A 25188-nucleotide genomic window follows, 5' to 3' on the forward strand; every position below is an offset into this window, starting at 1 on the left:
ATATGAGACTAATGCATGCAATACTAACAACACTTTTGATCTCATTTTAAAATCAAGTTGAAAGTACAAAACTATGACTAAATACATGACAACTACATTGTGAATACTATCTATTTAATTAAACTTTTTCATTATATACAATATCATATACAAATATCGCAGGTATATTTTTCTATCTAAATAAGAAGATGTGATATGAGTGCCAATGAGACAACTCTCCATCCAAGTGTTGCATATATAACACTTTCCTTAATGCATATACCATAGATAAACATAAAAACATGACGCCACCGAAACGGTAATGGAATTCCAATTCTCCAAGAAGTTGATCACTTCTCCCTACTCCTACCTGGTAGGAAAAGTCACTTCTTCCTCTCTAAAATCCAAGATAAAGCCCTGCTGATAGACAATTTATGAATAGAAGTCTTCATATACATTATTGTTTAGGAGCCAGCTGAAGCCCGCCTCCGGGTGCGGGATTTTCTCGCTGTGTTGAAGACCCATTGGTGGCCTAGGGCTGTTTTCTGCTCTATGGTCGGGTTGTTGTCTCTTTGGCACATTCCCCATTTCCATTCTCAATTTTATTGTAAAAATGTATGTCTTAATTGTTTTTTCAGATACTCGATTTCATATACCACCTACAAATAACAGAGACATTTGTTCTACATTTAACGCGCTAGAAGCTCATTTAAAAGTCGTTAAATCTTTAACAAAAAAAAAACAAAAAATGGTGTCAAAACAAGTTTGTACGCTATCAGAGTTTTAGATTCTGACAATTTTGTCCTATTTCTGAATGTATTAAAAAAAACCTGCAATAGATCTCTCTATTTGCCTATTTATTATTTCATCTCTTTTTATACCAGGCTTTATCACATATCTTTGGTATTTTCAATTCAGTCTACAAAATATCATACTGCATTTATACTTCCTTGTCGTTTTGAAATACCTTAGAATTCAAGACTTAACATATGTAAACATTGAAAAGTGTTTGTAAATATTAAACGACACAAGTCATGTATTAAGTATTGCACTTCACAAAAGTAAATAATTTCAGTAGGTCAGATAAGTACGAAGATAAAAATTTATCTTTCATTTTATAGATTTATTAAAAATCGAATAACCGTTGAGAAGTATTACAATAACTATATTTTTTTTTATATATGACAAAAACCGAGACAAAGGCTGTTTGTTTGTTGCCCGTGCAGAAATGATTTCATTTTTAATTTTGGGTATCTATTTGTCTACTGGAAGTTTTTTAATTTCGAAAGGTATGTATAGAAACACATTAGTTAAAGCCTTTTTCTTTGAAAAAGTCAACAAAAGTGATATTTCAAGCACAGTTGGTTTTCTTAGTCCGTAAAGTCAAAATGCATGTTCATGTGTCTGAAGAGTTTCTGTCAAATATCAATTTGCAAAATAATATCACATAACTGGCATGTATATAAAAATGAGAAGATGTTGTATTATTGCAAATGATACAACCTTCTACAAGAGACCATATGACGTAACAGTTAGCTTAAAATTGAGAATGGAAATGGGGAATGTGTCAAAGAGACAACAACCCGACCATAGAGCAGACAACAGCCGAAGGCCACCAATGGGTCTTCAATGCAGCGAGAAACTCCCGCACCCGGAGGCGTCCTTCAGCTGGCCGCTAAACAAATATGTATACTAGTTCAGTGATAATGGACGTCATACTAAACTCCATACACAAGATACTAAAATTAAAAATGATACAAGACTAACAAAGGCCAGAGGCTCCTGACTTGGGACAGGCGCAAAAATGCGGCGGGGTTAGACATGTTTTTTGAAATCTCAACCCTCCTCCTATACCTCTAGCCAACGTAGAAAAAACAAACGTACAACAGTACGCACAGTAAAACTCAGTTCAAGAGAAGTCCGAGTCCGATGTCAGAATAGGAAACAAAAGAAAATAAACAAAATGGCAATAATACATAAATAACAACAGACTACTAGCAGTTACTGACATGCCAGCTCCAGACCTCAATTAAACTGATAGAAAGATTATGTCTTCATCATATGAATATCAGGCACAATCCCTCCTGTTAGGGGTTTAGTATTATACCATCATAAAGTATATGAGAAGAACATAACCCGTGTCATGCCAACAACTGGTTTTAGAATAAATATGTTTAATTCCGATGCAAAGACCCTATAAGTGAATCAATATTAAAGCCAAAATATGCAATCTTTAATGACCTGACAACAGTATCGTAACTATATCCCTTCTTAATAAGTCTGTTTAAAGGTTTTGTTAGCTTTTGAGGTGAATACTGACATTTTTGTGCTTTGTTAAGAATATTACCATAAAAGATTGGATGTGAAATACCCGAACGTATAAGATGTCTGCATGTTGAGTTATATTTACGAATGATGTCCTTATACCGATGATAAAATTTAGTAAATGTTTTGACTAGTTTATGATATCGAAAACCCTGGTGTAATAATTTTTCAGTAATACATAAATTTCTCTCGCTAAAATCTAATACGTTGTTACATACACGAGCGAATCGTACAAGTTGAGATATATAAGATGGTGACAAGGGAACGTCACCATCTAAAAATGGATAATTAACGATAGGAAATGAAAAATCATCTCTTTTATCATAAATTTTTGTATTAAGCTTCCCGTTAATGATATAAATATCAAGATCGAGGAAAGGACAGTGGTCATTGTTAGTATTAGCCTTATTTAAAGTAAGTTCAACAGGATAAATTTCTTTAGTATACATACTGAAGTCGTCATTATTGAGAGCCAATATATCATCCAAATATCTAAAAGTATTGTTAAATTTGACAGATGTTGTTTCGATGGGTCTTTGCTGATTTTAGTCATAAATTGTAACTCATAACAATACAAAAACAGGTCCGCAATAAGTGGTGCACAGTTAGTCCTCATTAGAATTCCGATAACTTGACGATAAACGGAATCTTCAAAGCGAACAAAAATGTTATCAAGTAAAAATTCAAGGGCAGATATAGTATATATATGATTGTAATTGTCATAAAACTGTAGCAAAAGATGCAACCAACAGAACTTAGCAAAAAAAAAGAAAGAAAGAAAGAAATCATAAAGTTATCAAATTTCTTTTTAAAATTGAAATAGGCAAACAAGGGAAAAATAAATTTAGTATTGATTGCAAATGTTTGAATTCTATATAAGATTAAGGTAGAATTTTCACGGAGTTTTGGCGAATTTAGATTACAGTATAATTATGTAGGCATTTGTCTGTTGTTGAATACCATATGTGGACCTCTACGTGTCCTTCCGCTTTATCGTGTCATTTGTCTTATTTTTATCTACATAACTTTTCTTGACTTGATCCGTTCGATGTGCACTGATTGATGTTTTAATCTGGTAAAACATGATCCATTTATCAAGTGCAATTGACTGTTTTTGTTATTTGTTTGCTTAGTGCTGATATGATGAGTTAAGCCCTTTCCAAAGTTCTGTTTGTTCTTATGTTGTGCCACGACACCATCTAAGCTAGGAGCCAGTAATTCAGTGATTTTCTTTTATTGCTGTGTCTAATATTTGTATTTCGTTTAGTATTTTAGCATAGAACAGACTGTTGATCTTCTTGTTTGAATTGTTACTTGTTTTATCATGCCGGTGATTTTTATAGCTTACTATACGGTATAGAGTTTGCTCATTTTTGAAGGTCGTTTGGTGACCTATAGAAAGATCCACCGAGCTTCGGTAAGAAAACTAACATTCATAGTCAGTAGGATTGGAGTCGAGCACACCTGCCTCGTCTGGGATTCGAACTCACAACCTCAATGTTAACAGGCTAGTGATAAAGTAGTTGGACTTCAGCCTTTGAAAAATTTAATCTTGTGATACTGAAAACTCGGTATGTTCTATCAACGAGATAAACTTTTTTTGTTGACGTCATTGTCAAACTGCGGTCTTTATTAGATTAAGGTTCATTAAAAGAAATTCAAAATATGGCCGTGTTTACACCACAAAACTGATGCTTCTACGAAAGTTTTAAGGCATGGCAGGACCTAGATATTTAAAAGTAATATGTAGTCTATGTTTCCGAAAATTAAAAACTTACATGGATTTTGATGTGCATTTTTTTCCAGTCTGCAGAAGATAGAAAAATAAACAAACACGCGAGTTTCATTGATACGGACCACTCAGATACACAGTTTAAACCACCTATTGTTTGCAGATGTCTATTGTCCATCTATTGTCCATTTACAGCTGTTATCTTAATACTAGCAAGTTAAAGGTTTGGACATTATCAAATAACCAAATTTACCTATATACAGGTTTAACTCCGCCTACTTATATTGTTTGTAGATGTCAATCTTAATTACAATGCTTGAACAAACTTTAATACAAACAAAGCAAGCAAGCAAACCAAACCTTTAACTTGCTAGCATTAGGATAAGAGCTGTAAATCAATACTACTCACATCATTTATTATATGAGGGGAGCGTCATAACCTCTTTCCCAACTTAGTTTATATTGACACCTTCTGCAGGAATGAAAACAAAAAATGATTAGAAAAATCCAGAAAAGTTTATAATTTTCTGAAACATAAAATGCATTTAAAATTTAATTATCTAGCTCCTGCAATGCCTTAAAACTTTTCCAGGTGCACAGGTTTGTCTGTACTCAGAGTAAAATTTGTGGTGTAAATGCGGCCATATAAGCCAAAAGGTTATGATGAACCTTAATTTGTATGCTTGTTAGAATTTTTAGTCAGTTGTGTTGTATATCTGTGATGTATGTTTACACAGTTTTGACCGCAAGATCCCAATTTTTGTCATATTAAACTATAATGTCTTAAAGGGACACTAGCTACGAGATACATAAAAAAAAATTAAATTATGATTTTTTTTGTTCAATCATTAATGAAAGTGAAATAGTGAAATAATAATTCGCTATTAGCAGCCAGTATGGTTCAATTTTGTCATGATAAGCTAAGAAACATCGATGATGAATTATTCACTTGCAAGTGAATAATTTGACCTCATTGAATCCGTATTCATGCGAACTTCAATTTAACCCCTTAGCTAGAGATGGATTATGCATGATTGATGCGTGTTAGGCTATTAAAAGAAAAGAATGTCAACATTGAAAGTGAAACAAAGGTAAATCATTTGATTGACTGATTCAATCCACAAAAAAAAAAAACATTCTTATACAGATAATTAACTTATTTCTTTAACCTTAAAATTGAAATCAAACAGACATAGAAAAATCCATTTGCACAAGGTCCATATACCTATTTATATTTATGTTTATGTTTATATCGTGTTATGTGACCGTAGTTTGTTTTCAGAGTCATCTCGATAGTTAATTAGATGGCGTCTAGACTAAAATACACACGAAACGAAGCTACATATTATCGAGCCCATGTCCTGTATATTGTTTATTTTAGACTTTTTATAATTTGGATAAATTTTTTACATTGTTAGAAATCTAATATGAGAATTTGAGTCAAATCGGTGAACATAAATTTAACAGCTAGTGCCCTTATAATCGGAAAATGCGTGTACCAAGACATTATTTTTCACTTGTTACGCTGACGGATACATGTACCGTGTGACTTCGTTAGTTGTTATAGACTTCCGAATTTTTGAATTTGCCTTTCTCTTTGTTTTTACTGTGCTATAATCTTGATAATGCACAGCTAAGGTGTGTATTAACTTCCTCAGATATTCTGCACAGTTCAAAAGTACTCTAACCTTTAGGGGCGGGTCCAAGAATTTTCACAAGGGGGCGTTCTTCCTCAAAATAGAAGAAATACCGACGAGTGGCATATTTTTTCCAATCAAAGGGGATGCGTCCTCTTCGCCCTTCCCCCTGAATCCGCCACTGATCTTGTAGTTACGACATAGTTGATCAATTAACAACTTTGTACAAACTTTGTCGTTCCAAAATATGAAATGGAAAGTGTTTCTCATTCCTTAAACTGGGAACATGTTATGATATTTTGTGTACAAAGTAAATCTTAATCAGTGTTTCAAGTGAAACAAGATAATAATTTATTTTTGTGATTTCTGCTAAAAAAGAAATGTATTTTAGAATATCTAAATAATTGAAATCTGATATGGATTAGACTTTGAAAAGTGAAACTTTTTTTCTGTTTACTTTGTACTATAAATTTAGGTAAATCTCTCCTCGATTTATCTTCTTCTGAGGATATTTTTCTTGATGGGAAGAAAAGCAACTAATCTTTACTCAATAACCCTTTCATGTATGATTTTTCATAAACCGATTTAAAAGTACAACAAACGGCACTAAAACTGTAGGAGATGTAGGTTATCTTGGTTTTACGTCATTAAGACAGCAATCGTACGACAAAAACAATCCAAGGACATCTAGAGAGCAACATGTAGTTTTCCACAATAGATAGGTGTCTACACAATATGTCAAGTTTTAAATCCTCATGAATTTATATAAAAATTGTGAATATATTTAACAGAAACAATAAAACATCTGCCATTAAATCGCAATTTCCAAATAATCTAGGAGGAAGCCTCAATATCTAAAAAGTTAATAATTTAAAAGTTACCAACCTTTTATTACTCAGATGCGTATTTCACCCTTTCGTTATCTACAAGATAACATTCATAGGAGCCGTGAATTGAATATCGTCCGCAAATTTCAAAAACGTTCATGTACATTGATGGTGTCATATTTATTGTCCAATCAAATTGGTATATATCATTTAATCTGCACGGTCGGGGTGACCCTTTAACCCGAACTCCTACGTCGTTCGGGTCCAGTAGGGTCATCTAAGCCGTTCAGATTAGATATATATATACCGATTTGCTTGGTCAATAACTTTAACTAAAAGTCATTTCTTTTTGCAAACAAGCATGGTTTCCCAATGACGGAATTTTTATGTAGGTTGTATTTTTTAATTCACCTATAGCTGTACAATGTAACCTATGGAAATGCAACAAGAGTATAAATATCAATAACCGAAAATTATACAATAGCTATCTATGGTATAATTTTCACAATTATACCATGGTTTTGTTGTATTTGGTATTCGAAAAGAAAAAAAGAAAGATAGCAAGGCCTATCCGAGGCCGCCTGAATTTTTTGAAATAGGAACAACAGAGTCAGTGTGGGGCCACTAAGCTAAACTGCCCGCTTTGCACCAGCCAATATAAATGAATGCCTAGGGAGGGAATCGAACCCACATACACCAACTCCGTTGTCCTATATTTTTAAATGCACGAAAATTCGATTCAAGAACAAAGTTTAAAAAAAAACGTATATATAAATGTATTATCATATTATACTTGAAAATATAATTCGATTTTCGGTTATTGAGATGTATACTTGGATTGTAGTCCCTTAGGCTCAACTGTATAGCTACATGTAAAGGTTGAAATTTGCTGTGGCGGCTTTTTTAAGGGGGAAGGAGGGGGAAGGCATGGCGGGTCCAAGAATTTTCACAAGGGGGCGTTCTTCCTCAAAATAGAAGAAATACCGACGAGTGGCATATTTTTTCCAATCAAAGGGGATGCGTCCTCTTCGCCCTTCCCCCTGAATCCGCCACTGATCTTGTAGTTACGACATAGTTGATCAATTAACAACTTTGTACAAACTTCGTCGTTCCAAAATATGAAATGGAAAGTGTTTCTCATTCCTTAAACTGGGAACATGTTATGATATTTTGTGTACAAAGTAAATCTTAATCAGTGTTTCAAGTGAAACAAGATAATAATTTATTTTTGTGATTTCTGCTAAAAAAGAAATGTATTTTAGAATATCTAAATAATTGAAATCTGATATGGATTAGACTTTGAAAAGTGAAACTTTTTTTCTGTTTACTTTGTACTATAAATTTAGGTAAATCTCTCCTCGATTTATCTTCTTCTGAGGATATTTTTCTTGATGGGAAGAAAAGCAACTAATCTTTACTCAATAACCCTTTCATGTATGATTTTTCATAAACCGATTTAAAAGTACAACAAACGGCACTAAAACTGTAGGAGATGTAGGTTATCTTGGTTTTACGTCATTAAGACAGCAATCGTACGACAAAAACAATCCAAGGACATCTAGAGAGCAACATGTAGTTTTCCACAATAGATAGGTGTCTACACAATATGTCAAGTTTTAAATCCTCATGAATTTATATAAAAATTGTGAATATATTTAACAGAAACAATAAAACATCTGCCATTAAATCGCAATTTCCAAATAATCTAGGAGGAAGCCTCAATATCTAAAAAGTTAATAATTTAAAAGTTACCAACCTTTTATTACTCAGATGCGTATTTCACCCTTTCGTTATCTACAAGATAACATTCATAGGAGCCGTGAATTGAATATCGTCCGCAAATTTCAAAAACGTTCATGTACATTGATGGTGTCATATTTATTGTCCAATCAAATTGGTATATATCATTTAATCTGCACGGTCGGGGTGACCCTTTAACCCGAACTCCTACGTCGTTCGGGTCCAGTAGGGTCATCTAAGCCGTTCAGATTAGATATATATATACCGATTTGCTTGGTCAATAACTTTAACTAAAAGTCATTTCTTTTTGCAAACAAGCATGGTTTCCCAATGACGGAATTTTTATGTAGGTTGTATTTTTTAATTCACCTATAGCTGTACAATGTAACCTATGGAAATGCAACAAGAGTATAAATATCAATAACCGAAAATTATACAATAGCTATCTATGGTATAATTTTCACAATTATACCATGGTTTTGTTGTATTTGGTATTCGAAAAGAAAAAAAGAAAGATAGCAAGGCCTATCCGAGGCCGCCTGAATTTTTTGAAATAGGAACAACAGAGTCAGTGTGGGGCCACTAAGCTAAACTGCCCGCTTTGCACCAGCCAATATAAATGAATGCCTAGGGAGGGAATCGAACCCACATACACCAACTCCGTTGTCCTATATTTTTAAATGCACGAAAATTCGATTCAAGAACAAAGTTTAAAAAAAAACGTATATATAAATGTATTATCATATTATACTTGAAAATATAATTCGATTTTCGGTTATTGAGATGTATACTTGGATTGTAGTCCCTTAGGCTCAACTGTATAGCTACATGTAAAGGTTGAAATTTGCTGTGGCGGCTTTTTTAAGGGGGAAGGAGGGGGAAGGCATGCCCCTTTCAAGAAGCTTTATATATGGTAAATGCATAGATATTTCGTATAATTACTGCAAATGTTGGATGACTAGACCCCCCCTCCTTTTCAAAATCCTGGATCCGTATCCGATTTTATATACATCTTAATTTAACGATTTGCTTAAGTAATAACTATAATGTTGGGCCGTTGAGAATAGAAAGCGTCTGGTTACTCTAAATAATGGTGAACTTTTTGTTTAAATTATCTATAGTCTACATGTGATCTTTAATCGTGATCATTTTGAAATCCTTTTTAATTAAATTAAATTAAATGTACAACTTGGGCTTCTGGTACAAATTAAAACATAGAATGATTCATCCAAACTCTCAGAAAGATTCTTGTGAATTAAATTTCCACAGAATTATAAATTAATACCAAAAACTTAAAAACATTTCAAATATTTTGATAAAATGAAAATAAAAACTAACCCTTTGCAGTTCAACTTTAAATCTTGGTTCCAGAAATCTTTCAAATATATCTTGCGTCCATATGCAGAACATATAATTCCTTCAACAGTTTTTAGTCTGTAACGTTACCCGTCACCAATGTAGATGTGCATCCATCGCTGTCGAAAAATCTTGTCCAACTGATTTTCCCGCTGTTTCAGAAGCCCGTGCGTATTTTGGAAAGTAGGCGGAGCTTAATGTGTAAGGTCCTAAAAGGGTAATTTGACCGATTCTTATCAAAATTATTTTTGAAGTTAATAAACAAAAATATATGAAATACACATTTTTAAACAACAACATATGCAATAGGTTAAAACAGATATTTCATATATTTTGGTTAGTTTTGTGGTGTTTCGTAAATTATACCATAGTTTTTTGTTGAAACCCCTCGGCAACCTCATTCGACTTCGTCTCGTGAGGTTATTGCCGGGGTTTTCAACAAAAGCTATCGTATAATTTACGAAACACCACAAAACTATTCAAAAGATATGAAATATCTATAACTTATTTTTTTTAATACATATCTTATATATTTCATATCAAATTTTGATATAGATAAATTTTATCTGTAATTTATCTGTACAGATAAACACAAATAATTCGCCCAAATGTAAACTTGACTCCAAAAATTTTAGTCCAATTGATACCATGGCCACGCTTATGATTTAGCCCAAATGTCTCGCGCCCGTAATAAACCTGTTTATGCAGAACAAGAAACATATGCTTTATTGATTGTTTGATTCATATTGAATAACAACTTATTGGCCACGCCCCACTGATTACTTCCATGTCAAATGTCAGGCAGTGATGTCAAAATAATATGACGAACGACGAAAAAGCTGCAAAAGTTTTAAGATTATCCAACATTTTTATTCTTCCCGAACTTTCTGTTTTGATCAGTATCAGAGACGGATTCCATTCCAGTTTTAAATATTATTCTGTGTTATTACATTATGGATTAGAACGTATTCATCATTGGATTATTATCTTTGGACATCATTACTTACTTTGAGCAGTATTATAACTATTCAATTTATCAAATAATCAACTAAGATTACCACTTTTTTGTCCATGAGAAAATCAAACTAACTTAAACATGTTAAACTGATTTTTTTTTTACTTTTGAAGTTTATTAATTTACTTAACATTTTAGTAAAATCAGCCATCAGAATTGTCTTCATTGTAAATTGATTGATTGATTGAATTTTTGAGCACTATTGGTTATGTCGTGGCGACCAATTTGTAGTGCCGGAAAGAACCAACTACCTTCGACAGGAAAACAGGCAATCCTAGTGGATAAAAATTGATGTCGAACGCACCTGCCACATGTGGGATTCGAACTCACTACCTCAAATTTTACAGGCTAGTTATACACTAGTTGAACATTTTAGACCACTCGGCTACTGATACCCCTCTTTACTGTAAAAGCGTTTTTAAAAGTGCCTAGACTTGAAGAGTTTCATGAACTAAAAAAGGATGATATATTGCAATTAGGGCAACATTACATTTGGAAGTTAACAAATATATGTCAAAGAACACGAACATCATACCCATAACTCAAAATCAAGTATTGCATCTCACATTTCACATATTTAAAAAATAATTAGTTTAAATTGGTGTTCCAAAACAGACACCTTAAGTTGATGCTATAGTCGCCCTGACTTGTCCATCGTAAACTTTGCCAGATATTTACCTCTGATACTACTCAATTAATTTCAACCAAACTTGGGGTAAATGATTCTTATGGTATTTAGTCAGTTAACAAACATGGCCACCATGGCTAAAAATGGAATATGAGTGTATGATTTGTCTTATTTATTAAAAACTTTTTTTTAAGAAATCAGAAATGGTAAAAATGCGCAGATGTCAAGATCTGTGTCTACCTATTTTCACAATTATCTCGAAAACTGTAACAGATATATAGAAAATGTAAATAGTAAAAATGAGCATGTCCGTCGGATGGGGACGTTAAATCCGAGGTCCCGTGTTCAGGGAGTACCACGCTCTTAGCACGTTAAAGATCCTTCTCAACAAGCTCTTTTTGAATGGTCCATAAGTGACCGGATGTTTTTGCAAAATTATTTCATTCTGGTTTTTATAATTTAACTATTTGGTAATTTGGTTTTCATGGTCTAACTTTTGTCTAAAATCTGTTAGTATTCATACTTTGATGATTTGAGCCTTTTTTCAATTAATGTTTTATAGTGTTTCCTTTTATGTCGTATTGTTACACCACACATGTTCAACCCCGCAACATTCTTTATGTACCTGTTTCAAGCCAGTAGCCTCTATTCTAGGGATTTTCGTTTATTTCTGTCTGCCATAATTGTTTGTTGTTTTTTGTGTTAGCATAAATCAGAAAATTGGGTTTAAAGGGTCCAATGTTGTCTTCCTAGCTAGTTGGCATATTAAAGATTAATAAACGGCATATACGGTATGAGTTTTGTTCAATGTATCAACATCCTTTGGTGGATAGTTATTCATTGGCAACCGTCCTACAAATCTCTATTTTTATAATAAAATATGATATAAAAATTATAAGGCAATATTCATGTAGCAGATAGGTTTTATGAACTTCATTTCAGTTTTTCATTTTTTTAACTTTCCATTTTCATCACTATTTTAGCAGCACCTAAATACACACTTTTTTGGATAATTTTATCCTGAATACAGATTATATTTCATTTTTTTCAGCAACAAAAAAATAAGGTAGTTTGAATCATAACTAATTGTTAAATATCTGTGACATGTTTAGAAATACAGTATTGCGATTTTGCCATAGAATTTTCTTCAGCTGTAAATATACTTTATTATATTAATACACTTACTAGATCGTATGTATAATTTTTTTTTAATGTATTAAAACAGGAAGCAATATTAAGTGCACCAGAAGAGTAATCATATCACTGGAATCAGAGGAGTCAAAATAGTGATTTTTATAATTTGTAACTTAATACTTTTTTTTTAAATTACATAGCAAACCTAAAAATTGTTCATAGTTATGTACGTGTACTTAATGCATTGTGGTGAATCGCGTCTTGTTTTTTTTTATTACCCTTTTTAAGGGAAGATTTTCTAATTTTTAACAATTTCATACTATCCATACAGACATTTTAACTTCACTTTCTTCGATATTCAAAATATTTTGAAATCCATTTAAACTGCAGTGCATTATTTCAATTTCAGAAGTTGATTGTTATAACCGATACAACAAGGGAATAAACTATATCGGAAATATTAGTAAAATACCATCTGGAAAACCTTGTTTAGAGTGGAGTGAAGTGCTAAAACATCCTTTACATAACTACAGAGAGGACCATAACTACTGTCGAAATCCATTACCATCAGCAGTTGACAGACCATATTGTTATAAAGCTGGAAACAAATGGGCATTTGAAAAGTGCATCATTCCAGTCTGTGGTAAAGTAGTAAACAAATTATAATGCCATGAAATAAATGGAATATAGGCCATACTTATAGAAGGTTTAAGCTCCTCTTTTCTAAATAAAACAGCATTTCCGAATAAATATTAAGATATGAATAAAGCTGAAATAAATAGCTATAAAAAATATATGATAACATTTTTGGTTAAGTATGTGCGTAAAGAACTATAGTTATTACTAGTGTAACATTAAAACGGTTTGAAAAACATTTAGGAAGGAAAAATGACAACCATTAATATTATTTAATAATATTAATTTCCAGCTTCAGAGGAATCTGCTTATATGTAAAATAAAGTTATAAAATAAAATAAAATAACTACTACTACTACTGCTAATAATTTTATGTATGTGTGCCAATTATTACTAGTTAATTGTTGATTATTGTAATATAGATTGTAGAAACTCAATACAAGACCTTGTTTACCATGGACAGATAAATATTACTAGAAGAGGTCATAATTGCATATATTGGAAAAGTGCAACTAAATACACATCAGAGGACCAGAACTATTGCAGGACACCAGATGGAGATTCTGATAACGTGGGAGGTCCGTGGTGTTATACAGGTCTTACTGATCCACGGTGGGACCGATGTAATATACCAGTATGTGAAAGTAAGTTTTGAATATGTGTTCCGAACTTATGATTATTTGGACCTATGCGTATTGTTTGAACCTATGAGAATAATACTCGTTTGGTTATCAACGGGCCGGACAATATGCGTGTTAAGACTATTTTATTTTTTTTAATTAATTCTTTTTTCCATCGCAGAAACACACAGCTCGTTCTCCTAACCCAAGACGGGAAAATTTACCTTTTGAATTCCTTTATCTTTGACATATTGTTATTGTTATCTTGCCTTCGACAGAGTCAATTTAAAGTGCCCTTTTCATGTCAAATTTTTCGTCCGTAAGTAAAACCACAAGCGTTTGGGGCATAGACCTCTTTTTCTTTTTTCCTTAGTGATTAAATTATTTGTTTAGAAAAAAAAATCGTCTAATTTCTACTTATTTTCATTTCATTTATGTAACCAAAAAAGATATAAAAAAATAGCCAAATCCATCTAAGGTCAACTTTGCCTGAGGGAATTGAAACCTTAGTTTCTAATAATTTCAATTTTTTTCAACGGACAATTTTAGAAAGGTTTGTAACTGCGAGTACTTTCAAATCTGTGTTAAGTGTCTTTTTGTTGTTGGGATGTACAAGTACCCGTCCACGTCCACTTTGCGTTTTTGTTGGATGTATTTCTATTTGTATCCATCTGATGAGTAAAGCCTTTTTCAACTGATTTTTATAGTTTGTTCTTATGTTGTACTGTTACACCACTGTCCCAGGTTAGGGGGAGGGTTGGCGCCTTCAAACTAGTTTAACCCCGCCACATTCTGTATGTGCCTGTCCCAAGTCACGAAACTGTAATTTAGTGGTTGTCGCTGTGTTTCATATTTGTTCTTCGTTCATTATTTTGTACATAAATTAGGTCGTTAGTTTGAATTGTTTTACATTTGTCATTTCGGGGCCTTTTATAACTGACTATGCGGTATGGGCTTTGCTCATTGTTGAAGGCCGTACGGTGACCTATAGTTGTTAATTTCTATGTCATTTGGTCTATTGTGGAGAGTTGTATCATTGGCAATCATACCAAATCATCTTTTTATAGTTATAAATCATGTCAGTACCGAAGTACTGACTACTGAGCTGATGATATCCTCGGGGACTGATAGTCCACCGGCAGAGGTATCGACCCAGTGCTGTAAAAAATGAAAACAATACGTTTTAACTTTCATGTGTCCGAAGCGCTTTTCTGAATTAAGCTTCATCAGGAACGCATAAAGCCGAATATTCAAAAGCCAAGGATGTATAAGAACCTAAACAGTTGAAGAGCTATATTACAAAAAAACGAGCTCTTCATGTTGCATACTGGACAAATGTACTTTATGTTACTGCTTGGGTCTTCATGAGTAGTTCGATGATCTCGTAGATGTTAGGGTGGGCATTTTGATCCCCATTTTTTATATGCTTGTGCAATCCTTCAAGGTGGTTGATGGTGCTGGGTCCTTCGGTCAAGTAGTGGTTCCATGAAAAGCAGTATCATTCAACTCAAACTCTGTTACTTAGTTAGTAACAATTGTTGGAACTGTTACGTTGGCAAGTTCACAAATGTCTTCCAGATCGAAGCAAGAAAAAAAAAGTAGCTTGGATGGAGAATATTGTTCTCATAATGTCAATTATAAAACTCGGTCACTATACAGTTGCATTTATTTGTTAGAATTCATTGTTTTATTCTATATTAAAATTTCAAAAAGGTTAATTACAGAAAAAAAATAATAGATAGATGAGGTGAAAAAAATATAAGAAATTATTAATGGGACTCATTTTATTTTCATTATTTTACTTCTAATTTTTTTCAGAATTTTATATTTGATAAAACTATAAACAATTCTGTATAGTTTGTTCAAATATTTATGAAATTCAATGCATTTTCCTTGAAAATTTATAAGAAATTTCCACAAAATTTCACATCTTTTCTAATTTTTGTTATACATATTTTTGCACATTTCCCTCAATTTAATAGTAGAAGTAAGTATTATTTATAAAATTTTATTGGTTATATACAGGCAAGAAAATTAATTTAGAAATCAACATAATTGTTAAAAAAAAAGGAAAAAATGTTTTTATAAAGCTACAATTAAAAGTTTGCAAACCAGGATTGCACCGTTTATAATACCCTTATTTAAAATATGACAGTAAGTCGGCATTGCATTTGCGACAATTTAAAAAAAAATACAATGCATTATAGTATTAATTGCCAAAAAAAAATAATTAGAAGGGGAAATTGATGAACCTAGTCCGATGTTTAATTTTTGCAGCATTTGTTTGATATGTCTTATAAAATAACGAATTTCAACGTTATACAAACTACTTAATTAGTGTTTAAGGTAAACGATAAATAGGTGCATTATATTGAAGCTGATATCGAGATGAAAAATATGAAGTTTTATAAGATTTCAATATCAAACTTGTAGTAGTCGATTCGATAATAAAATATTCTGAGTCGAAACTAATAAGAAATAATTCTAGTATAATTTGCATATCTGCAATACTTGAAGGTGATTTATCCGTTATAATTTTTCCTTTGGTCTACACTTCGAGAGAGTATGATACCGAATCAGTTTTCGTAACTTGTGTAAACTCTGTGTCAATTTCACTGTGACATAAACCATATTTTTTTTCATTAAATAAAAAAAATTTGTGACTACGGAAATCCATAACTCATCGCCCGTATGAAAGCAGGACCAATAAATCAACTTGTTGTGGTATGTTTTTTTTTTAACTATTTGTATATCTCATATCTGGGTATATTACGGAGATAATTATAAGCTCAGAGTAGTTGTTGATCTTTCAAACCAATGTCCAAATATGATACTATTGATATTAATTGAGACATGTTTTGTGTAAACCCAGATAGTTTGTTCTTAATCGCTTTAGGTGAAAAATGTCCCGACCTTTCTGTTATTCCCAAATTAAAACCACTAGATGGTAAGACTATATATCGATATGGAGAGATAGTGAAGCTGACATGTGAAACTGGATACAGATTGATAGGATCAAAGTCTCTGACATGTCAAAAATCAGGGCATTGGAACGGCAAATTACCTAATTGTCAAGGTTCGTAAAAACTACTTTATCAATTACAAAAGAAATGGTATCTTAAATCAAATTTATATTTAAAAATTGTGTATCAACCACAAGAAAAGAACTAACTTCAGAAATGAAACGTATTGCAAAATGTATGAAATGTGTTATTTCCGAATTATTAGTGCACTCCGGTTTTTTTATTGGGTTCGTTTCACTCAATGTTTAGTTTTCTATGTAGAATTTTGTGAACGGTATTTTTACTGTACGTGATTTGGCAATGGTGTTTTTTTTTTTTATCATTTTCGACTTATTGTTTTTGATTACATCCTTTGTATAATCTCATTTTTAAAGCGTATTTTGTTTTTATTACATTTATACTTCTATCCATCTTATATATTCACGGTAATCTTAATTCATTATGACAATTTCATTTACGTTGGTATCTGACATGTGCAAAGCAGTTCGTAATGTCAAAATTTAGAAAGCTTCATGAACAAAATTATAAATACCCTATTCATTATTAAAAATAATTTTAGATTAAACCTATATATATATATATATATTTGTCATAAAATTGAGTAAAGTATTGCCTCATTCGTCATGAGTGAACATTTAAATGTTTTGCTTGTTTTCAGATTTCATTGAACGTAATATTTTCATTACAACACATCTTCTATAGAATGATACAAATATCATAAAATTTTACTCAATTTTATGATATTTGTATCCTTCTATAGAAGATGTGTTGTAATGAAAATATTACGTTCAATAAAATCTGAAAACACGTAAAACATTTAAATGTGCACTCATGACGAAGGAGGCAATAGAACATCAACATCAACATCAACGAAAATAAAAATTAACGATTACTAAAATGAAAAGTCGCCATGTTTTTCATTATTTGCCACGAAGTAGTATCAAGATTTGAATTAAGTTATAGTGAGTTGATGTGGATAAGTTTATATTTGAGAAAAAAATATGTATTGTTTGTAAAGTATATCGTCATATATCATTAGGTATTGTAAAACATATCTATCAAGTGGTGTTTTGTTGTTTCGGTATGAAGTTTAGTCATAAACAGTTCAGGAATAAATTTGGAATACGAAGGAAAAATAGAAGTTAGAGTGCAATGAAGACGAAGTCAACATGTCGGTTAGAGGAATGAATAACATATTGATAAATAGAAGAAGGATAAGCATGAATAGAATTATAACGGTTACCTTTTTAATAGAAATCAGGAAGATTTACTCCAGTAAGACGTAGCAATATGTGAGAATGATCTGTTTCATAACAGATAACATGAGTTTATATAATACACATCATAATTGCTTATTCTGTTTAGTTTATCGTTGTGTTAAAACATTCGGAATAACACTAACATTTAAAATCTGAACCATTGGTATATGCATTCTTTCATTGTTACAGAAAAAAACAAATTTGTTGTTTATATTCATACATGTTTAATATGTTTCAACTGACAGTCGTAACCTGTTTTGAATTGAGAACATTGCACAAACAAAAGTTGGACCCAGTTCAAACAATATACTCATACAAAGACAATGTGACGTTTAAATGTGATAATGGATATGAGTTGTCATCAGCCGATACCATAACCTGTCAAAGTGATGGAACATGGAGTAAAAAACAACCAAATTGTACAGGTATATATGATGCAATAAATAAACAAATAAAAAGTACACTGGATGCAATTTAAATGAATATCATTTAATAAACTGTTTCCCGATTAAAATTATTTTCAGGAATAATTTTTATATTTATCTAGAATTTCTTTTTAATACAAAGAAATGGTATATATTGCACTTGTCTGTTGTAAAAGAACGTGAGTCTTTTAATGTCGTTTGGGTTTTTATGTCTTCGTACTACTGTCTGATACTTTGCATCTTTTATTCATATACAAAGCCTACTTCATCTAAGATCGAAACTGTGATCGTGTACGTGCAACACAAAGGTTTCTACGTGAGAAAGACGGGACAGACAAGTATGAAAAATCATCTCAGTACCATTTATCTTATAGATACGATTTTAAACTGTTGCAGTAGTGGGGAGTTTAAAGTATGGGTACAAAATATTAACCTAATAATACATTTGTATTTCGTATGAAAAATTTGACAACGATACCATCTCGGCTATAAGGAAAGAAAAAAAGTTAAAATTATAAAAAAAACTCCAAAACAATGTAAATTAGATAGACTCCAATACATTTCCAGTTGTTTTTTTTATGTCTGTTTGCGAGAAAAAGCAAAATAATGAAGAGAATGTTGCAATATAACATTTTCACTCTACGCATACTATATGCTTTTAGTTGACATTCATCTTTTTATTAAATAAACCAGATTCCACATGAAAGAACATGTGTAGGAAATGATCTCTATTGCAGGTTTTCTGAAAATCTTCGGCAATTTGAAATGCCAATTCTATTTGAAGCAGTCTTATCTATAGTTCAGTATAAATGAAATACTGCATTATAAGCCTTATCATCTTCATCTGTTCTAAATCGAAAAACAGGTTTGCTGAACCATTATTGTGTTCTTTGAACATATGATAACAATGTTTAAATACACGGTTCATTTTGTATAAATTGATGCTAATGATTAAAAGATATCGACAATTACAATATCTATTTATTAGGAAATTTAAGACACCTACATTTAGTCTTATTACAAAAGAATAGCGTTAATAGTATCAAGAGCAATTGACTGCATTGACTATCGTGTTTATTGAGTACACAGAGATTTGTGTAATATATCAACGAGGCAGCACCCAAAATACAATTGATGTAAACGTTAATGTACTTCAGATTTGTTTTCATGTTGTCAAAAAACAAATATTTCATTTTTCATTAGGTGTTCTATGCCCTCCTTTGCCTAAGGTTGGCAATGCCTTACTACCAACCAAGATACAAGGATATAGATATCCTGAAACATTGAAAGTCACTTGTGAAACAGGTTATGTGTTTGATGGTTCTGATCTACTCCAGTGTAATTCAAGTGGATTTTGGGGATTTATACCACAATGCAAAGGTAATATTGGCAATATAAGTAATGATCTCTGCCATATGAAACAGTTTGGTTATGCCGTACTTTTCTTATCGATAACACAATCTTTATGGAGGTTATCGATATATTATGAATTAGAGTATTTTCGATGATTTGATAATTGTGTTAATTATTTCATTCATATAAATAAGAAGATGTGTCGTGAGTACCAATGAGACAACTCTCCATCCTAGTCACAATGTATAAAAAGTTATAGGTCAAAGTATGGCCTTCAACACAGAGCCTTGGCTCACACCGAACAACAAGCTATGAAGGGCCTATAAATGACTAGTGTAAAACACGAAAACCAACAGTCTAATCTATATAAAAAACGAGAAACAAGAAACACTTATGAACCACACCAATAAACGACAACCACTGAACAACAGGCTCCTGACTTATGACAGGTGCATAAAAATGCAGCTGGTTTAAACGTTTTAACAGCTGACAACCTTCATCCTAACCCTAACCTGAGACAGTAGTGTAACATTACAACATAAAAAAGACACACTATAAAATATCAATTGAAATGGCTTTACTCGATCAAAAAGACATTTAAATAAAAACAAGTAAACATACACTGAACGTATAAGTTTGATCTATGACCCTGTCATTTTTAAATAAACAACACAGTTGTAAATTTGATCTGTTGTCAACAGTAGAATCGGGGGGGATACATCGGTAAACGACATGAATAAAGTTTATAACACATTTGATGGGGAAAAAAATTAAAGGACTATACACTAAAAGATAAGTCACAATCATACACTCTTTCTTCGTGTTGATGTTGCCCTTTTCGATTTGCATTATTATTGATAGACGTTATTAAACTTATTACACTGTATCTTTTATCATTACCTATTGTGCCTACCATTATTCTTCTAAATTGTGCATGTATAAAAGTGATCAATTGAAAAACCCTTCCAATATCCAATTTTACATAATTTGCTAGTGAAAAACTGATTCTATTACGATTTACCACAAGTAAGCACATTATATTATAGCAAGCTGTACTATTCGTAACTCGCACAACTAATATCCTTATCAAATAAACACCTCATAATTTGCCTTGTTGAACGTATTGCTTTATTAATTTTACAAAAAAAGAAGAAACCACAAAATAATAAATAAGAGATTTCCCAAGAAATGTCACATGAACACATCGTGATGATTTGATTTTTTTCTTCAGCTTGATAAAGCAAAACAACTGACGTTAATGATACTCAACAATCCATCACAACTGCATCATGTCTAATACGCAATAAAAGTATAAAATGAAATAAGTTCACGCGATCCCTCAATATTTCTCTGGTTGCTCCAAATTAACATGCACAACTGCAAAAAAGTAAAAATGTAATATATGATTATAGATATACATTATGTCTCTAAATATTTAATATCTATGTTTGATATGTTACTGTTTTACATGATACATGTGTTTTTTCAGGAGTTTTATGTAGAGACTTTCCCAAAATAGACAGCATAGTGACGTCTATACAGGCAACAAAAAGATACCGGTTTCCGGCGTCTGTGAATGTCTCTTGCAAAGCAGGATACCAGATTAACGGTTCCAACCCACTGCATTGTAATCAAACCGGAGATTGGAGTACCCCACCAGTTTGTACAGGTAGGTTTGTTTTTACGTTAATATGAGTGTTTATTCATGCATTATTTTTGTTACTGAAAAATAAAATGAAAATGTTAAGCTTCCAAAGATCTTTTCTGGATTGACCTTCGTCAGGCGCAATCAAAGCCAAATCTGTGAACGCGTATTACAAATCATCTATCACTCTCGCATCAAATTATTTGTTAAATCTTGGTGATGTTCAAGATTGTCTATATTTGTTCGATTTTAATGACCGGAACATGAGTAATACCATGAATTGTTTGTACTAAATGATTTTAAAACTTTTCCCTCTGCGTATTGAAATTATAAAATCAGCTGTTGTAGCATGTACTGTAAGGGAAAGGCTTTCTTGTATAAACGATGTGATTATCTTTTTGATAGGCAACACATTTATTCCTATTCATCGGTATTCTTTTTTATGTCAAACAAGGTAGTAAATAAACCTTGTCATGTTGACCAATGACCAAATCGATGTTCGAAACCTACCACGGTGATAGTAGACCGAATTTAATTTGAACTTGTTGTTGTCGACGAATTTTTTTTAACATTTAGTTGTTTGACAAAAAAAAAATCAAACTGCATATTGACATTTGAAATGTTTAAAACAGTTTATCAGAAAGTAGCTCTACACATGTTTTCTTTTGTTTTTGAGTGTACAGGTCTTTTATGTCCTGTTTTACCAAAGATTGAAAATGTACAACAAATAGAAAACCGCCAATACCGTTATCCAAATAGTATAATGATAAAATGTATGACTGGATATATTGTAAACGGTTCCAGTTGGTTGAAATGTAGTGCGGCTGGTATTTGGAGAACGCCAGTTCCTTCTTGTAAAGGTAAAAAATTTATAATGAATCAAGAGTATGATACATTTTAAGCTGCTTATTTTCAAAGATTGTTTTCACTTTCAATACAAAATTACTGTTAAAACTTTTTGTGCATTTCATAAACCTACCATATGCCTACATTTTCAATTATAATACGTTTCGGAAAAAAAAGTCACCTTTTATACTAACAGATACTATGCTGGGTATTCAGAAACATATTCTATATTCACCTTAGTAGTTTAATGTTGATTCGATTTAAGTTCTCTAAAACTTATTTTCAGTGGATTTAAAAACTCAAGAAAAATCCCTATTAACTGCAGTAGCTGTAGGATTGGGAGCAACATTTGCTTTGATTGTGGTAGTTATTTGTGTGAGAGTATTTATTAGAAGGTAAGAAACAAGAGATCCTACTATAAAATGTGAGTTTTATGTCTTCTGTCTTTAATTGCTGTAAAATATAATGGATAAATAAGCTGACAATAATAAAATTGTTAATTATGATATTGCCATTTTTAGTGTATTTCTTTTTAGCAACATTCCAGCAGCACCTGCATAAGGCGTATATATCTCCCAGTTGATACGATATTCAAGGTCTTGCATTTCCTATCATGATTTCCTTGATAGATGATTGCAGCTCACAAGGACGCTATTAAACCAAGAGTTCCAAATGATGAAGTTGAAATCATCCCTTCGTAAATTTTACGGACGCCATCACGAGTTGGTTGACCGTTATGAAATTACCGTTTCACAGATGATATCGGATATGTTCCTTATGTCGTAACTACAATACCCTTCCCTTTTCACGAATGTGACTTACCGAATTAGACTATTTAGCGGATTTGTAATAACATAAGCAACACGACGGGTGCCACATGTGGTGAAGTTTAAATCATCCCTTCGAAAATTTTACGGACGCCAACACGAGTTGATTGACCGTTACGGAATATCCGTTTCATATATGACGACGGATATGTTCAAATCGTCGTAAATCCCAACCCACCCATTCCCCGAATGTGAATTAGACTTATTACCGGGATTGTACTTAAAATAGCTACTCGACGGGTGCCACATGTGGAGTTGGATCTGCTTACACTTCCAGAGCACATGACCACCCCAGTCATTATTGTTCTATGTTGTGTTTTGTATACTGTTATTTGTCTTTTGATCGTTTTTCAGTTTATTTTTGTCATGGAATTGTCAGTTTGATTTTGAGTCTGAATATTCCTTTGGTATCTTTCGTCTCTCTTTTTAAAAAATATACGATCCATAACTTAGCTTGGTTGACTGTCAATCAATATTTCGTTATGTATGACTAGATAATATACCGATGAGTGGCACGACGAGGCCATAAATTTAACAGGAACTGTCTCAAAACATTGTTTATATACATTTTTTTATGTGTTTACATATTGTCTGGCAGTTGTTTTATGAATGAAATGATGAATCAGATACACGTCAATGTAAAACATCTATCAAACAACCACACCAAAAGAACATTTGCAGGTCATCATACGCTCTTCAACGATTGAAAGCAATCAGATCTTATGGAAATCTGCCAAAGTGTAGACAAAAATACATTAGGAGATGTAGTATAATTGCCAATGAGACAACTATCAACCAGAGACCAACTCACATCGATGTTAGCAAATATAGGTCAACGTACGGCCTTCAACAATAAACAAAATCCATACCGCCTCGCATGATATAGTAGGCCCCGACATAACAAAATATATAACAATTCAAACGAGAAAATTGACGGCCTGATTTATGAACCGAACAAGGAACGAAAAAAAATGATATATGATAAACAACAACAAACGGTAACCAATGAATTACATGCTGCTTACTTGGGATAGGCAAATGCAGAATGTTTCGGGGTTTGGTATAAATTCTATTGTAAAAGCTGAAAATTGACATTAACATATTACTTGAAATAGACATAATATATACAGTCTCACAGACCGATGTATACTGATGAAATTCCTGACTTAGACAGACAAATACATATTTAAGATTGACAATTTTTTTTAACTTGAATTCTCCCTGTATATCTCAAAAACAGGGAAAAATGATAATGTTATAAATTATAAATACCGGTCAACAACAAAAAAATATTCAATAAGTAATATCTTCATACGCTTTTTTGGTGATGGTTAATTGACTCCCTCTATCCTGTACGATTTCAGACTTAATTGATATTTTTGTTTGGTATCCATTATTTTCCCGGAAGGGACAGTATTTGGACTTTCTCTATAACGTAAATCATTGTGTTATCTCGTTAATACAAAAAGAACCTTAGTTGTACCAGTTGAAATTATATTTTGTAGTGAAACTAACTAATTAAGCTGAAGTTCTAAGTGTCTTTTTTGTTTCTTGTCTTTTAGGCGAAGATCTCCGGATGATAAAACAAGAAGTAAACCTCTTAAAGATCCAAAAAGTACTGACGTTTATGCTCAAGTTAGTAAAAAAGGTACACAGATAATTACATCCTATTCTTTTTTTCATAAAGGTACGTTTTAAAACTCTGAAAAGGTATTTTATAGTTCAGACTGGAGAAAAGTACACCATGTTTGTGTGTATCATACCTTACAGGATATAAAACGAATAAAGACTTAAATTTCATAGATGAATATTCCCATATTTACACAACTCTAATCCCATGGTTATAAAGTAAAACTTAATAGAATTACTTTGCTGATAAATAACCATATTTTCTCAGACTAAAATTGTTTGTATTTTTTGGAAATGCATATTTGTGTTTTTACTTGGATGTAATATGCTGTTCAAAGAATATGTACTAAATAAAAAAAAACACGAATTCAAACTGAAACAAGATTAAGCTGAATAAAACATTACTTGTTTAGTTCTTAGCTTGCGTTTGATTTTGTCAGTTTTTATGTACTTCCCTTTTTTGAGTTTGCCTCAGAGTTTGGTACTTTGGTTATACTTTTTAGTTTTTTGTTTATACTAATTAACTGCATGGTTACACTACAACATAAGGGG

General features: G+C 32.0%; 1 protein-coding gene and 1 long non-coding RNA gene across 14 annotated transcripts in view; both read left to right on the forward strand.

Moving 5' to 3' along the window:
* Positions 1-25188, forward strand: part of LOC127732004 (receptor-type tyrosine-protein phosphatase T-like) — a 190793-nt gene that overhangs the window by 134263 nt on the left and 31342 nt on the right. The window lies entirely within an intron of this gene.
* Positions 18204-21353, forward strand: LOC127732085 (uncharacterized). The gene is made up of 3 exons (XR_007996053.1): positions 18204-18336; positions 19540-19716; positions 21179-21353. It is a non-coding gene; the product is annotated as an uncharacterized LOC127732085 (long non-coding RNA).

Source organism: Mytilus californianus, unplaced genomic scaffold (assembly GCF_021869535.1).
Source record: "Mytilus californianus isolate M0D057914Y unplaced genomic scaffold, xbMytCali1.0.p SCAF_1, whole genome shotgun sequence".
In the NCBI taxonomy this organism is placed as follows: domain Eukaryota; kingdom Metazoa; phylum Mollusca; class Bivalvia; order Mytilida; family Mytilidae; genus Mytilus; species Mytilus californianus.